Source organism: Ailuropoda melanoleuca, chromosome 6, assembly GCF_002007445.2.
Source record: "Ailuropoda melanoleuca isolate Jingjing chromosome 6, ASM200744v2, whole genome shotgun sequence".
In the NCBI taxonomy this organism is placed as follows: Eukaryota; Metazoa; Chordata; class Mammalia; order Carnivora; family Ursidae; genus Ailuropoda; species Ailuropoda melanoleuca.
Window position 1 is genome coordinate 76140777 of NC_048223.1, and position 12695 is coordinate 76153471.

A 12695-nucleotide genomic window follows, 5' to 3' on the forward strand; every position below is an offset into this window, starting at 1 on the left:
GTGTTTAGCCAATCTGAAGAGGAATGGCCTATAGGCCAGCAAGCCTACTTCCAGATATATGTTGAAAATAATTTCTTGCAAATATGCACCACGGCAATAACGGAAGAAGGTTCACCACAGTACAGTTTGTAATAGTAAAAACACTAGCATATTATAGTTTTCAAATATTCACTTTCTTTCCCTTGACCTCTATGGAAAATCCCATTGAGTTTGGGCTCAGCCACATGACTTGCATTGGCCAATGGAATATTAGCAGTATGACATAACAGATCCTTAAAATGGACTTCTGAGGTTGGCTTGCTTTCTTGCACCTCTGCCAATACTATGAGAAGAATATATTCCGGGTAGCCCAGTGGTCTAAAAGAGATGAGAAACATACAGAGCAGCTTGACAAATCCGCTGACAAAACCATGAAGCTGAGCTGCCCTTGTCTGGATTAGACAAACCTGAGTCTATCTACAAAGCAAGGCCAGCTGAGATCAGAGTATACCTCACATGACCTGCAGATGCATAAACTAGAGAAGGGCTCATTGCTTTATGCCCTATATGTGGTTGTTTGTTACATAGCAACAGATGACTAATAAAATTGGAAATAAGTTCCATCTACATGAACATGGATAAATTAAATAATGACATATTTATGTAAATAATAAACACAATTATACAGCAGTGAAAATAAGAGAACACTGGCTACCTGGATCAACAAATATACAAACAAACACATATAAATATATACTTAACATATTAAAAAACAGGGGAATGTAGCAGCCAGAATAGGCTAGGTTATGCTACAGTAATAATCTTAAAACTCAGTGGCTTACAATAAGGAAGGCTTATATATGGTTTTACTACATATCTATCACTTATTGGGTACAGCTTTACTCCACAGAGCAATGAATCTGGGATCCAGGCTGACAAACAGCACCTTTCTGTGGAACATGGCAGAGGTAAAAGAGAACATAGCAAACCGCAAATTGACACTTAGAAGATTTTGCTTGACATAAATGTATATCATTGGTCAGAGGAAATCACATGGCTAAGCCCAATGTCAATGCTAGGGGAGAATATAATCACTGTCACTAAAAAAAAAAAAATTGGTTCTATCTAAGGAATAGAATATAAAAGAGAGAGGGAAAGATAAGGTAAGGGGAGGGGAATGGAATGGACTTTTTTTTTTTTTTTTAAAGATTTCATCCATTTATTTGAGAGAGAGAGCATGCACAAGCAGGCAGGTGGGGGGAAGGCAGAGAGGGAGAAGCAGACTCCCCACTGAGCAGGGAGCTGGACGCGGGGCTCAATCCCAGGACACCAAGGTCATGACCTGAGCCAAAGGCAGACACCTGACTAAGCCACCTAGGCACTCCTGGAATGAACTTTTGCAGTTGGCTTGATTTCTTACAACTCTGCCATCCATATGAGAAGAACAGATTATGGGTAGCTCCCAGCATCCTAATTACAAGTGCTTTAGGAGCTCTGTGTCAGGAACCAAGGACAGAGAGCAATACATGTTTCTTATTATTTTGGAAGGGGTCATAAATTTTTTCCATTAAAGGTCAGACAGAAAATATTTTAGGCTTTGTGTGCCACATATCGTCTCTATTGCAACTATTTAACTCTGCTATTGCATAAAGCTGTCATAAATAATACTTAATGAATGAGTATGGATATACTCCAATAAAACTCTTTTATGGCCACCAAAATTTGAGTTTCATGTAATTTTCAGGTGTCACAAAATATTCTTTTTTAAATGGGTAAAAAAAAAAAAAGTAAAAACCTTTCTCAGCTCACAGGCCATATAGAAACAGGCAGTTCACTGCAGCTGACCAACACCTGCTCTACACTCAGCAGCACTGCAAGGAACTAAAAGTAGAAGTAGAAGACAAGGTTCTTCAACTGAAGTAACTTACCTTGTTGGGAAGAAAACAGGAAAAAATATATTCATTGTCTGTACTTCTTATGTTTTTCTGTTACTAATGAGTGCCCTTTTGTTTTAGCTTGAAGAACTCCTTTTAACATTTCTTATAAAGCTAGTCCAGTGGTGATGAACTCTAGTGTTTGCTTGTCTGGAAACTCTATCTCTCCATCAATCCTGAAGGACAGCTTTGCTGGGTAGAGTATTCTTGGTTAGTGGTTTTGTGCTTTGAGCACTTTCCATAAATGGTGCCATTTTCTTCCAACCTGCAAAGTTCCTGCTGAAAAGTCTGCTTATAGTCTTATGGAGGTTCCCTTATACATAACAAGTTGTTTTTCTCTTGTTGCTTTTAAGATTCCCTCCTTGCCTTCAACTTTGGACACTTAATTATAATGTGTCTTGGTGTGGGTCTCCTTGGATTCATCTTATTTAGAACTCAGAGCTCTTGGATCTGGATGTCTGCTTCCTTCCCGGGTCAGGGAAATTTTCAGATATTATTTGTTCAAGTAAGATTTCTGCCCCTTTCTCTTTTCTCCTTCTAGGCCTCCTACAGTGTGGATGTTGGTCCACTGATGCTGTCCCATAAGTTCCTTAAGCCACCTTCACTCTTTCTCATTCTTTTCTTTTTTTGCTGCACTGATTCAATAGGTTCCATTGCCCTGTCTTCAAGACCACTGATCCTTTCTTCTGCCACAACTACCCTGCTATTGAACCCCTCTAGTGTACTTTTCAGTTCAGTTATTATATTCTTCAGCTCTGTGACTTCTACTTGATCCTTGTATTTTCTCTCTTTGTTGAAATTCTCACTTTATTCACACATTATTCTGCTGAGTTTGGTAAGCATCTTTGTTACTTTGAACTCTTTATCAAGTAAATCACATATCTCCATTTCATTAAGGTCTTTTTCTGAGGTTTTATCTTTTTTCCTTTGGAATATATTCTTCTATTTCTTCATTTTCTTTGACTCTCTGTGTTGGGTTTTTATGCATTCAACAAAACAGCCACCTCTTTCAATCCTGAAGGAATGACTCCATGTAGAAATTGAACCTTACTGTTCAACCGTACCCTAGTTCTTGGTTGTCTCTCAAACCTTTGTCGAAGCAGCCTACTTTACTCTTAGAGACTCCTAGTAGTTGAGGACATGCCAAGGCCTCTCACTATCTCAAAGAGAAGCAGCTCAGTCAGCACCTAGATTCAGACTAATTGGAAGCCAGATTCTCAAGTAGCAGCTTTTTTTGGGGAGGGGAGGTGGGTAGAAGAAGAGGAAGAGAGAGAATCCTAAACAGACTCCATGCCCAGCATGCAGCCCAATGCAGGGCTTGATCCCATAACTCATGAGATCATGATTTGAGCTGAAACCAAGAGTTGGACACTTAACTGACTGAGCCCCCCAGGTACCCCAGGTAGCAGCTTTTTAAAGTATGCAAATATACCTCTTTCAGGGGAAGACTGGAAGATGGGTGTTTCTGTTTGCTGCTTCTGCACTGAGCCCTGGAATGATAGCCAGTTAAAAATTGGTTTTTGTTTGTTTCTTACAATCCACTGAATCTGGAAACACAAGCCCCACTGCTACCAGAGCTAAATTATTAAAAGATGTGTCCTCTGGGTGGAAGCCGCAAAAGCTGGGAAGCCAAATACATATATAAGCTCCTCTCTCAGACACCTACCACCTGGGGCAGGACAGAGAGAGGACCAAGATGACAGCCATCAGTCTCCCCAGCCTCTGGAGAGTATTATAGCTGGCCCCCAGATATTGGATTAATTAGAAGCCTGTTCTCAGGCAACAGCTATAAAGATAAGCCAATAAGCCTCCAGCACAGAAAAAATCAGGGTGTTTTTCAGTCTCTAGTTGCTGCACTGTGCCCTGGGGATTAGCCAATTAAGAACCGTTTCTCCATTTGTTACGGTCCTATGGCACCTGCAAATATAAGTCCCAATGGCCAGGATAGCCAGGTGATCAAGGTGTGTGTCCTGGGTGGCAGTGACACAAACCAGAGCACCAGATATGTGCACAAGTTCCCTTCCAGAAGATCCTGGCGACCTGGAGTGAGGCAGAGGGAGAGTACAAAGATGGCTCCCACTGGCTTCCAAGGTCTTTGGAGAGTATTTCAGCAGTCCTTCAGATGTGCATTAAACCAGAAGCCTGCCCCTCAGGCCAAAACTTCAAAACAAGCTAACAGGCCTCTTTCACAGAAAGACTGAGGATGTGTTTCAGTCTGTTGTCTCTGCACTGCGCCCCAGTTAAGAACTGTTTCTCTGTTTGGTAGAGTCCCAAGGAACCTACAAATGTAAGCCCTGCTGGCCACCAGAAGCAGGCAATCAAGGGGTGTGTCCTGGGTGGCTGTGACACAACCAGAGCACTAGACACAAGCACATCTTCTTTCTAGGAGATACTGGCCACCTGGAGCAATTCAGAGAGAAAGCGCAAAGATGGAGCCCACCAGTCTCTGTCTTTGGAAAGTGTTTCAGTAGGCCCCTAGATGTGTGTTAAATTATATGCCTGCCCTTCCAGCTGAAGCTTTAAGATAAGTAACATAGGCCTCTTTCACGAAGACTGGGTGCTTTTCAGGCAGCTGCCTCTGCATAGGCCCTTTGGATGTTGTAGACATAATGCCTCTTAGCTTTAAAGCTAGATGTTCAGGAGGCTTATCTCTCAGGTGCAGGTCTCAAAAACTGGGGTGCCAGCTGTGGGCTTCAGTGTCCCCACTCCTCCATTAGGGTTGTGAATTCCCTCCCGACTACTGGTTGTTCTGCCAAGGATGGGGTTTATGGCAAGAATGCGTCTCAGCATCTCCTACCTATTTCAATGTGGGTTTTTTTCTCATTTGCCCAATGTGTAGGAGTTGCTCATCTAGTTTTTGGGTTTCTTTCAGAGGAAACTGTTTTGTATCTAGCTACAGATTTGGTGTGTCTGTGGGAGGAGGTTCAGAATCCTCCTACATCACCATCTTGATCTAGAACCCACTGTATGTGATCAAGTATAAAATTATGTGTCTCAAAGTAAAGGTAAGATTATTAAACACACGAATGGTCATCGCAGAGGGAATATGAAGTCCAGGACAAGTAAATCATAGTATGATCTATTTTTACCTTTTTATACTCTCTTCATGTTCCACGGAGACAAAATCAAGTCAATATAAATACAGTCAGCCAGTGGGATATGATGGAAAGGAAATAGGGATCCTCTTTGCTCTGACTAAAGCTAGTTTTTCTATATAGTTCTTTAATAATTCTCCCTTTGCTGCTGCTTCCCCAATCATTGGCTGGCTATGTAATACTGGTTATTACAGTAACAAAAGTCACTCAAAGCCCAGAACCTGAAGCAACTGCGTTATACCCGCCAGGTATAGTGGTATACCTGGGGATGGTGCTGACATGAAGATTACACAGAAAGGGAGATGAGACATATTCAAGTATATATTGTACTTTTTTTTCCCATTTAATGTCTTTCCTACTTAAATATGGCTACTCTAAATTTTCTTGGTATTCAGTGCAGAAATATTTTTTTTTTTTAAAGATTTTATTTATTTGACAGAGAGAGACAGCGAGCAAGGGAACACAAGCAGGGGGAGTGGGAGAGGGAGAAGCAGGCTTCCCGCCAAGAAGGCAGACGCTTAACGACTGAGCCACCCAGGCGCCCCAGTGCAGAAATATTCTTAATCAGCTTTTTATGGAAATTCATCAGCTCTTCACTTTTTTTTTCTTTTAAGATTTTATTTTTTTGACACAGAGAGACAGCACAAGCAGAGGGAAAAGCAGGCAGAAGGAGAGGGAGAGGCAGGTTCCCCACAGAGCAGGGAGCCCAATGCAGGGCTCAAACCCAGGACCCCAGGATCATGACCTGAGCTAAAGGCATATGCTTAACCAACTGAGCCACCCAGGCATCCTTAGCTCTCCACTCATTTAAAAACTGCTTAGGGGCACCTGGGTGGCTCAGTTTGTTGAGAGTCAAGACTCTTGATTTCAGCTCAGGTCATGATCTCAGGGTCCTGGGATTAAGCCCTGCGTCGGGCTCCCCGCTCAGTGGGGAGTCTGCTTGAGATTTTCTCTCTCTCCCTCTGCCCCCTCTCTACCACTTGCCTGCATTCTCTTTCTCTCTCTAAAATAAAATCTTTTTTAAAAAACTGCCTATTTTTAGGATTTTGTATGCTTTTTGATTATTTTTAAACTGTTCTAAAACTAAAACTTATAAATTTAGATCTGCTAGGTATACTGGGATATGGTATGTGTGAAAGACATGACACAACAAAGTTGAAATATGAACTACTGGCTAGAGTCCAGCCATCTGATGACAGAAATTCAAACTATAAAAAAAAAATGCCTTATTCTTTTCTTTATCTCAACCCATATAGGAATAATATATATTTTAATTCTACTGCATTAACACTTGTGGAAATTCTTGTTCATGAGCAAACAAAAATGAAGCCAAATTTTCCAAATGAATCTCATTTTAGTATATTATAATTTTCCCTCATGATCATCATCTTAAAAGAAAAGCAATTATTCATTATTCTGGGTTTTTATGAAAACCAGGAATGTGCACGGCATATTAGACATTTAGCAACTATTCAGTTCATGTAACAGGTTTTTCATAATTAAAAAACAAAAGATTACAAAGTTAAATATCAAAATGTGTAGAAGCAATTAAAATATATGATTTCCAAAAGGGGAATCTTCCTCAAATGACCAAGTAATCTTTAGTGACCTGCCTAGAGTATTGCTTCATTTTCACGGTCACGCTGGAAGCAAAGCACATTCTTATTTAAAGTTACTGATATGAATTAGATTCATAAATAATTTGACAGGTACAAAAATATTTTACTATCATAAAAACCAGGAAAATACTTTACAATCCTTTTTCCTCCATCTTACACTGACACCTTCTTTAATCTCTCCTTCCACATCTCACAAAACAAGGAGCTAAAACTAATTTAAAAGGTTCTTAATCTAAAGTTCAATGCAATTAGTAGAAACTTTTATATACCTTCTTTTTGATTATAAAAAACGGCATACCCTGTAAAGGCAGGAATTTTTGTCTATTTGATTCATTACTGCATCCCTTCCATGTAGAACAGGGTCTAACTCACAGCAGAGGTCAATCAATACGTGTTAGATACATGTATATGAAGTCTATTAGAAAATAAAGGAACATATAAAGAAGAATAAAATAATTCCTTATAACTTCAGCATTTAGAGAATACATTGGTATATTCTCTTTCAGTTGCTTTCTATATATTTTCTACATGGGTGAAATACAAAGTATAGAAGAACATATTAAATAATACCATAGGGACATAATCAGTAAAATCCAAAATGTGGGAAATTTTATAATATAAATGACTCACATTCTCTCACAAATAAATGATGTCTAGATTGGGTTTCCTGAAAAATAGGGAACCAGTACAAGAGGATCAGGAAAAGTGAAACAGAAAAGGAGGGAAAGCCAATTCAAGGGTGTGTTACTGAGCCGATTTACTGCTTTAGACAACTAGGGCTCACTTCTCCTTGGCCCATGTGAGAAACCATGTAGTTTATGTCTCAGAACTGACCACCCAAGACAATGGGGAAGAGAGTATTTGATCCACCAAATCTCAACAAAGAGTAAACTCCACTGGAGTACCTCCACATGTGTACATATGCCAACACAGTTGAGTGTGCTCCTGCAGAGGTCCCATGCTACAGCAGCAGAGACGCTCTAAAGCAGAAAGCAAGAGATACGTAGCATAGCGGGCGTTTCTTCTTGTCAGGCTAAATCTCTATACTGCTAACTGCTGCAGCACCAATCTAAGCAAAAAGGTGAAACGTGAGGTGAGAGATATGAAACAAGGCATATAATTCATCTTGTATAAAGGTGAGAAAAAAGGAAAAAACCTGTAGGTAAAGACGTTAGAGGTAACAAATACAGTTGTGTGACTTTCTCTGGAGGTTCGTTTTAACAAACCAACTATGTATATTGTTTTCTAGATAGGGAAATTTGAACAGTGCCTGGATATCTGCTATTAAGAAATGAATGCTATTTTTAAAAAATGTAATATTTAAAAATTATTGTTGTTATTGACTTTTTTACTTATCTTTTAGACGCACATATAGGTATTTACAGATTAAATGATATGCTGTCTTGATTGGTTTTAAAACAGTCTAGAGTGAGGAGAAGAAGTAAGAAGGTTATAAATGAAATAGGATTGGCCACGTGTTGACAATTGTTGAAGCTAAGTGATGCATATATATAGGTTGATTATATTATTTGTTGTATTTTTACATTTGAAGATTTCCATAACAAAAAGTGTAAATATATAGATTTCCTGCACCTTCGAGGGGTGATAGTCCTACCTAGAGTTTTCATTTGTCCCAGAGATGTATTAATGTTAATAAATATGGGCAAAACATAAACTCCCTGGTTGGAAAACGTCGTAACTCTTTCTGGTTCCCCATGCTCACACTGCTATTTCACATGTTTGTATTTTCACCATATAATTTACTCACTCTGAGTGATGCCCTTTCCCTCTCAAATACGTGATGAACTATTATTCATTTTTCAAAATCCAACTCAAATGCCATCCTTATGATGCCTTCCTTAACATATCCTCTAAAAGAACAGTTTCGTTTTTATATCCTACTCCTGTACCATATACAACTAATTCTTGCTAACTGTGGTACTTACGTTCTATAAAATTGCCAAGAAAAATGAATTGCTAAATACTGACCAGTTTCTCCTAGGGGAAATATGGTGTTAGGTTCCTCAACATCTGCTCACAACATTTTTGTTAACCTATCAACACATATAAAACCTTGTTTTATGTGTTTTTCTGTTTAAAGACATTGTATTCTCTCTCCCTCTTCTCTCCCGCCCTCCCTCCAAGGACATTTGTTTAAAGAATGAAAGCTGAAACAAAAAGGCAGAGCTTTAGATTGCTTGACTTCAGCTGGCCAACCTACGTAAGGGGTGACTCAATTTTTTGCTGTTCAGCACATATCTGCAGACGACTGCAAAAGCAGGGCAAGTACTGACTATGGGGTCACGAGTTCATGTTAGTGAGTATACCAACTTGCAAACACAAAATCTGCAAATGAGGATGGACTGCATATTCTCCTTTTTTCCCCTTTTAAAAATTGAGATGAAATTCAATTAAAATAAAACTAAACATTTCAAAGTGTGTAGTTCAGTGGCATTTAGTACATTCATATGTTGTATAACTACCACCTCTATCTAGTTCCAAAACATTTTCACCACTCCAAAAACGAAACCCTCACGGCAATTAAGCAATCATCAGTTCTCATTCCCCCAACCCAGCTGCTGGCAACTAACAACCCACTTTCTATCTCTATGGATTTACCTGCATTAGATATTTCACATAAATAAAATCATATGATATGTGGCATTTTGTGTTTAACTTACTTCACTTAGCATAATGTTGTCAAGGGTCATCCACACCAGAAAAATACTCCATTGTATTGTATATACTATAACCTGTTTATCCATTCAGCTCTTAAACAACATTTGGGGTGTTGAGTACTGTGAACAGAGTTTTTTGAGTACTCATTTGAGCACCTGTTTTCAATTCATTTGGGCTTATGCTAGTAGTGAAATTGCTGGGTCGTATGGTTAATTCTATGTTTAAGTTTCTGAGAAATGTCCAAATTGCTTTCCAGTGTTTGTACCATTTTACATTCTCACCAGCAACAAGTCAATTTCTACACATATTCACCAACATTTGTTTGTTTTTAAATTATAGCCAATCTGGTGGGTGTGAGGTGGTATATCATGGTTTTGATTTGTATTTCCCTCATGATTAATAAATTAGGCATGTTCTCATGTGCTTATTGGTCATTTGTATATTTATTTGGAGAGATGTTTATTCAAGTCCTTTGCCCATTTGTTAATTGAGCTGTCCTTTTGTTGAATTGTAAGGGTTCTGGTAGTTTGCAGTGCCTGGTGGCTCAGTCGGTTAAGCATCTGCCTTTGGATCTGGTCAGGATCACAGGTTCCTGGGACTGAGTCTTGCATTAGACNGGCCCCGCTTGTGAGAGAACATGTGCGCGTGCTCTCTCTCTCTCTCTCCCCTCTCAAATAAAGAAATAAAATCTTTTGGGAAAAAAAAAAAGAGTTCTGGTAGTTTGTATGTTTCTAGGAATCTGTCCATATTTATCTAGGTATAATCCAATTTGTTGGTATACCAATTTTTCATAGTATTCTTTTATAATCCTTTTTATTTCTATATGTAGATAGTAATGTTTCCCACTTGCATTTCTGATTTTAGTTATTTTGCTTCTTTCTTTTTCTCCTGGTCTAGCTAAAGGTTTCTCATTTTTGTTGATCTTTTCGAAGAACCAACTTTTTGTTTTATTGATTCTCTCTCATTTTCCTATTCTCCATTTCGTTTATTACACATTAACTTTTATTATTTCCTTATTTTACTATTTTTGGGTTTTGTTTGCTTTTCTTTTTAGTTCCAACACCGGTTTTTAGGAAACTGGTTTGTGATCTTTCTTCTGTTTAAATAGCTGTAAGTTTCCCTCTCAGCACTGCTTTTGCGGCACTGCATATGTTTTGGCAAATTGTTTTCTCTTTCGTTTATCTCAAAGTATTTACTAACTTCTCTTGTGATTTCTTCTCTGATCCATTGGTTGTTAAAGAGCATGCTATTTACTTTCCAGATATTTATGAATTTTCTAGTTTTCCTTCTGTTACTGATGGATAATTTCATTCTATGGTAATCAGAAAAGATACTTGGTATGATTTTAATCTTAAAATTTATTAAGATTCATTTTATTACCTAACATATGGTCTATCTGGTCTGTTCTGGAGAATATTTGATTTTTACTTGAGAAGACTATGTATTCTGCTGCTCTTGAGTGGAATGTTTTATAAATATCTTTGGTCTAATTGGTTTATAGCATTAAGTCCTCTTTCTTCACTAACCTTCTATCCATTATTGAAATGGCAGTACTGATGTCTCCCAACTATTATAATTTTTTCAATTTAACCATTTTTAGCATTTTTAAAAATGATGTATTTATTTCAGAGAGAGTGAGAAAGATAGCAGGGGGAGAGGCAAAGGGAGAGGAGAGAATCTCAAGCAGACTCCCTGCTGAGCACAGAGCTGGACACAGGGTTTGATCTCACCACCCATGAGATCATGACCTAAGCCAAAAGCAAGAGTTGGACACTTAACCGACTGGGCCACCCAGGCACCCTGTCTCCCAACTATTACTAAAGAACTATTTCTCATTTCAATTCTGTCAATGTTTCCTTCATATATTTTGGGGCCTGTCATTTGGTATGTATGTATTCATCATGGTTATATCTCCTTGATGAAATGACCCTTTTATCAATACATAAAGTCTTTGTCTTGTGTAGCAATTTCTCACAAAAATCTATTTTTTCCTGATCTTAGTAAAATCACCTCAGCTCTCTTTTGGTTACTATTTGTACACTTTCATTTTCAACCTACTTGTGTCTTTGGATCTAAAGCAAGTCTCTTGTAGACAATATAAAGTTAGATCATATTTTTTCTCTTACTCTCTTTTAACTGGTGAGTTTAATTCAGTTATATTGGAAGTGACTGCTGATAATCCCCAAAAGCATAAAGGTTCTGCTTTTGCCATCTTGTAAATTGTTTTCTATATGTCTTACATATTTTTTGTCTCTTGAATCCTCCAATCTTGCCCTCTTGTGTTTAATTTTTTCTAATATACCATTTCTATTTTCTCCTCATTTCCTTTTCTGTGTATTTTAAAGTTATTTTCTTAGTGGTTAACCTGGGGATTATAATTAACATCTTAAATTGAAAATAATGTAGCTTGATTCAACATTAACATATTTATTATTATTGTTTTATGACTGATGTTTTAAATCATAAAGGAAGCAAAAAGGAGTTACAAACAAAAAATAAAGCAATACTAGCTTTTATATTTCCCTGTGTAGTTACCTTTACTGGTCTTTATTATTTTTTAATTTCTTTGTATGGCATCAATTTACTGTCTGGCATCCTTTTATTTCAGCCTAAAGAACTCCATTTAACACTTCTTGTAGGGAAGAACCACAAGCAACAAACTTCCTCAGCATTTGATAATCTGGAAATGTCTTAATTTCTCTTTCTTAGATTCCCATTACACATATATTGATATACTTGATGGTGTCTCTTATGTATCTTAGGCTATGTTCATTTTTATTCATTCTTTTTGTGTTCTGCTCCTCTGACTGGACAGTAACAATTAATCTAAGTTCTGTGATTCTTCTATCTCCCTGCTCAAAATCTACTGTTGAACAATTCTAGTCCATTTTTTTATTTCAGCTACTGCAATTTTCAAGCTCAAGAATTATTATTTGGTTCCTTTTTTATGATTTCTATTCCTTTATTAACACATTGTTCACCTTGTTTCCTATAGTTCTTTGTCAATGGTTTCATCTAGCTCTTTGAGCATATTTAAGAGAGTTGATTTTAAGTCTTTGCCTAGTAAGTGCAAGCTTGGGCTTCCTCAGGGATGGTTTCTGTCAATTTCTTTTTCTTTCTGCTGATGAGTCATTTATTTCTGATTATTGGTATGCCATACAATTTATTAAAATTGGACATTTTGAATATTATAATGTAGTAATTAAAACAGATTCTCCCTATTTCCCAGTGTTTCATGTTACATACCTTGTTGAGGACTACAGCCATCAATGTTTAGTAACTTTTTTCCAAAATAATTTTGCAAAACCTGTGTTCTCTGTCATGTGTCACTACTGACATTTCTTTCTTTCTTTTTTTTTTTTTTTAAGATTTTTTTATATTTATTTGTT

At 37.6% G+C, this 12695-nt stretch overlaps 1 protein-coding gene across 2 annotated transcripts in view; it reads right to left on the minus strand.

The window, feature by feature from the left end:
- MICU1 (mitochondrial calcium uptake 1) overlaps nt 1–12695 on the minus strand; it is a 249274-nt gene that overhangs the window by 149865 nt on the left and 86714 nt on the right. The gene's annotated exons all lie outside the window — the stretch shown is intronic.